The sequence below is a fragment of the Abramis brama genome, assembly GCF_963993115.1.
Source record: "Abramis brama genome assembly, chromosome: 18".
In the NCBI taxonomy this organism is placed as follows: domain Eukaryota; kingdom Metazoa; phylum Chordata; class Actinopteri; order Cypriniformes; family Leuciscidae; genus Abramis; species Abramis brama.
Genome location: NC_139980.1, coordinates 1,519,896 through 1,525,251, shown reverse-complemented (window position 1 = coordinate 1,525,251; position 5,356 = coordinate 1,519,896). Strand labels below are relative to the sequence as shown.

Genomic DNA, 5,356 nt, shown 5'->3' with positions numbered 1-5,356 from the left:
ATAGCAAATGTCAAAACAGTTTCAATAAAAGATCTATAAAACATTATCAATATAGATTTATCCACTTCAAAGGACTTAAGCTTCCTCAATAAATATAACTGTTTTTGTGCTTTCGATATAATAAGATTTGTGTTTTCCACCCACCTAAGCTTATCATCAATTAATGTACCCAAATACTTATATGAACTGACCTTCTCAACTTCTTTACCCGCAATAACTACTTTAGATGGAATTCCGACAGAATTATAAAATTCTATATTCATATCTTTAGTTTTGGAGACGTTAATTTGTAAATGAGAACTCTCACACCAATCCAAAAAATATTTCAAAATGGGCCCATGCTCTGTGTCACTTTGCTTTAACAGACTTAGCACCACTGTATCATCGGCATATTTAATAATATGTCTGTCTGGATATTGACTTCTGCACCTATCTGTATATAAAATAAATAATAAAGGTGAAAGAATACAGCCTTGGGGACAGCCCACTGAAGAATACAGTTCCCGTGAATGTTCTCCATTTACCCGTACTATTTGAGATCTTCTAGTCAGAAAATCTAAAATCCAGGCCACCAAACCCTTAGGAACATCAAATTCAGAAAGCAAACGTTCAGCTAAAAGAATTGGTTGAATAGTGTTAAACGCTGAAGAAAAATCTATAAATAATAAACGAGCATGATGCTTACCGATATCCACATGTTTATATATGTAATTTAAGAGTGTCAGAGTGGCATCCTCCACACTCCTATTTCTCCTGTAGGCAAATTGTAGCGGATCCATCAGCTGACTAGTATGCTCTACAAGCCAAAATTTAATAATTCTCTCAAAGCACTTCATTAATAATGATGTTAAAGAAATTGGTCTAAAATCGTTAATTTGTTTGGCATTGGTCTTTTTAGGAATCGGTACAATAATGGATTGTTTCCACACTGAGGGTACTCTCTGTAATTTCAATGAGGTCTGAAAAATGAAATGACTAATATCACAGAGCTGGTAAGCACAGCTCTTCAAAACTCTCCCACTGACTTTATCAGGCCCAGGGCTTTTATTTTGTTGGGTGGTCTGTAAAACCTTTAAAACAGAAGCTTTATCAATTTGCAGATATTCCTCTGTTTTCAAACCAGAATAAAAATCCCTACTCATTTTATTAAAATCGTGTGTATCGAATCGCCTAAAAAAATCATTAAATTCATTAGTTATCTCTCCCTTTTCTATCCTAGACTCAGTCAAAGTAATTCCAGTTGATTCTTTATTTTTTGCACCAGCCATTACTTTTATTTCTTTCCATGCTGACTGAATATTTCCCTTAATAAACTTCTCCTCCACTGATGCCTTATATTTCATTTTTGCCCTCCTAATTTCTCGTTTTACTTCCTTATTAACCTGCCTCTTTTCCAAATCTGTTCCTTGGTAAAAAACCCGTTTCTTCTCATTTAAAACATGTTTCAATGATTTTGTCACCCAAGGCTTATTATTCGAGTAGATTCTTACATTTTTCCTAGGAATCACAGACTCTTCACAAAAGTAAATATAAGAACTCACAACATCAGCTAGGTCATCATTGTCTACACAAGAAGTTTTAAAAATATCCCATTCAGTGCGATCAAAACAGTCTTGTAACTGTAAGATATTATCATCAGTCCATCTTTGAAATGACCTAATGACTGGCCTTGTTCTCTGCAACACTGGTTTATAATATGGTTGCAAAAAGACTGCATTATGGTCTGCACAACCAATTGGGGGTCTGGAAAAGGATCTATATGCGTTCGGTATTGACCCATAGCATAAATCAAGTGTTTTTTGATGACGTGTAGGACAGTCAATATATTGCTGGAAATTTAAAACTCCTTCCAAAGAACATTTGTTAAAATCCCCCATAATAAAATGGGGAGCATCCGGTGAACGCAACTGATACCGCTGCACCACCTGACTGATGATATCCGTTGCCTTCTGAACATCAGACTTCGGGTGAATATATACCACTGAAACAAAAAGTTGCTGAAATTCTCTTGGCAAATAAAAAGGCCGGATAGATACAGTCAATAGTTCTATATCAGCAGTACACATTTCCTCACGTACAATCACTGTCTTTGCCCATCGATTGTTCACATACAAACAGACACCGCCTCCTTGAGACTTTCCTGTGACTGAAGGGTCACGGTCCAGCCGTAGAGGTGCCCTAAACCCGTCCAAAGACAGGTTAATTACCTCCATCAATAGCGCATTATAATTTCACCTGTTGGTTTTAGATTTTGGCTTCAGGAGAAAACAGTCCACGCTATATAGAATGTTTTTCGCAAAAAAAAATTCAAACCTTCAATATTACTGCCACGCGGAGACTGACTTTGAACGAAATTTGCTCTAATAGTTCTTACACTGGATTGACATTTTTTGCCAGCCTTCGATCCAGCGATATCATGGCAGTTCACCCACTGTGGACATATCTGTTCCAAATTATTATGCAAGTGACATTATCAATAGGATTTCTGTATACAAATTGAAGTGTTTGTTTAATTTCTCATATATTTTTAGATAACTGGTCTAAATCTGAGACGGGTTTGTTCAGTAGTTTGTCAGGTCTTTTAGGGAAAATGGAAAACCTACTTAAAGAGGTTGTTCCACATTGTTAATAAGGACATCACATTTATCATGCACCATGGAGGAAGAAAGATCTTTCTGAAGATGGAAAGCATGAAACTTGCAAAAGGCATGAAAATGGCTAATATTTTGTGATAACTGAACAAAGATAATTGAACTGTTTTCTTCTGTGCTCCAAGTCCATCACAAATCTTTTGACAGTTCAATAATCTCTGTTCAGTTTTCACAAAGTATTAGTTGTTGTCATACCTTTTGCAAGACATTGCACTGTTTCATGCTTTTCATCTTCAGAAAGATATTTCTTCCTCCCCATGTTGCATGAAAACTTTAACTTGCTTAACAATGTGGAATAACCTCTTTAAGTAGGTTTTCTATTATTTACCTAAGAAGACCTGGCAAATTACTGAACAAACCTGTCAGAGACTGATAGGTTTCTAAAAAGAAATGAGAAAGAAAAAAAATAGCTTTATTTTAAAACTAAAATCATAATTTGTATTTTCCTGAAATCCTACTGATGTCACTTGCATAATAATTTGTAACACAGTGTGTATAGACATGCAGTGGTACAGATAAAAGATTCAGACACATAAAACCTTTTTTTTTTTTCATATTTTTTTAGTTGCATCAAGTCGAAAAGAAAGTAACCAATCAGGTATTATTAAAGAAAGTAAAAGAAAAAAATGGTGTTATAACTAAATTAATTATTTGCAAAGATCGCAAGCCCAGTTTGAGTGTTTTGCCTTCTCAAAGTCAGGTGGAGTCATGTTAAGGCATTTCACATGAAACCAGCGTTGGCATGCATGACATTCAATCTAAAAAAAAAAAATAATAAAAAAATAAAAAAATTATATATATATAAATTTCCAATTTCTGAACCTTTCCATTTTCAGAAAGAGATATATATATATAAAATTATAATTAAAGGGATAGTTCACCCTCAAGTTGTTTCAAACCTGTATGAATTTCTTTCTTCTGCTGAACACAAAACAACATATTTTGAAGAATGTCAGTAAACAAACAGTTAACTGGTCTCATTGACTTCCATAGTATTTTTTTTTTCCTACTATGAAAGTCAATGGGACCAGTTAACTGTTTGGTTACTGACATTCTTCAAAATATCTTCCTTTGTGTTCATACAGGTTTGAAACAACTTGAGGGTGGGTATATGATGACAGAATTTTCAATTTGAAGTGAACTATCTCTTAAAGTTGAAAGTACTTACCCAGTCAGTTGTTGGACCACCTCCAAGGGGTTGTGTCAAACCGCAAAAAGCACAACACTCATCCTTTCTGAACACTAAAAAATGTATAAATATTAAAATAGCAACAGGGTTACAGAAGACAATAACAGTTTCATGGTGTCTTTTTTTCCCATTCATGTCCATCACCTGAGGCTGTCAGGATTTCCCCAGCCATCTTCTGACGCAGCTCCTTCATGTTGGTCATAGAAGAATTGATGTCCATGTGGGAGGGAACTTCAGGGAAACTATTGACAATCTCCCATGCCATCTTTGAACAATAGTTGTAAGTGTAAGAATGAATGGTATTTAGTGTCTCAACTATAAGGTTGATTTTCGAAAAACATTTTACAAAAAAAATACCTACATAACAAACACACCACAGCTGTATCCATCGTGCTGGATTGTATGCTTAATTGTGGCCCCTCTCCACTCAATCTCCACTCTTTTTTTCCTTGCCTCATTTTGAAGTATTGACTTGATAAATATATGACACAGTCACAGTTAGAGGCGAGGTAATACAGTTAAAGTGATTGGAAGTAATTAGAGCTGGGCTTAATACTTTTTTTTTTTAAGCATTGTGTTTTTACCTAAATCTGATTGCAGCTTGTTTAGAGTCCTTCTCTTCATCAGTTCCTTGTGGATTGATAAGAAAAATCTGACTGGAAGATGCATGTAGATACTGGAAAAAAGAGAGAAACCCATTTAAAATGTAAGTTCAGCTTTGACCACATAGCCATAAAGAAGGACTTATTGGAATTTTGAAAGTTTTCACCAAACACTTCCAGTGGTTATCATCCACATTCAGGAAACTGATAACTGCATCATACTTTCCAAAGTCCACCTGAAATGTTTGATAATTTCACATTAGTAAATCTTTTTAAACGTGTGTTTTCAAATCGTCAATGTTTAACAATACAATGATACCTTCCGCAGACTCTGTCTACACACTGCATCTCTCTCTTTGGTCATGATCACTTGAGAAGTGTAATGGTTGAGGAGGTCTTTTCCCATTTTGGTCAGTATGGTTTGGAAGTAGCATTCAATTATCTTGATGAAAAGAGCAAATGTACAAAACATGCATATTAGACAAAGGTCACTGACAGCTTTTCAGATGTGCACAATATTTATGGTGTACTTTGGTGATTTCAATCATGCCAATTTTAAATAATAATAACTCATGAATATTCTTGCCTCTCCCACAAGCCACTTGTGAGGTTGCAGAGTTTTGAACTCTGCGTGATGGACGGTGTACGTGGTCTTCTTTTCTGCCGACGACACAACAGCAACCACCAGTTCAGTGTCTTTTTTGGACCAAAGGTATTCAATCTGCAAATTATATTTTTATTGTAAGAAAGATGTTAAATTCATTGCAATTATTTTACAAAATATAATATGAAGTAATACCTCAGTAGTTATGTCCTTAGATGTTTGTTCCGGTTCAGTATTGTCCTTGTATTTTGGCTCATGTTTTGCTTTGGTTGACAGGTCCATTGGTGTATCTGGAATTACTTTGGTGTTT

General features: G+C 35.0%; 1 long non-coding RNA gene across 1 annotated transcript; it reads right to left on the bottom strand.

Annotated features, from left to right (window-relative positions):
- Positions 1 to 3,205: 3,205 nt before the first annotated feature.
- Positions 3,206 to 4,107, bottom strand: LOC311067995. The gene is made up of 3 exons (XR_014603324.1): positions 3,985 to 4,107; positions 3,820 to 3,893; positions 3,206 to 3,409 (listed from the first exon to the last, which is right to left on the bottom strand). It is a non-coding gene; the product is annotated as an uncharacterized lncRNA (long non-coding RNA).
- Positions 4,108 to 5,356: the final 1,249 nt, after the last annotated feature.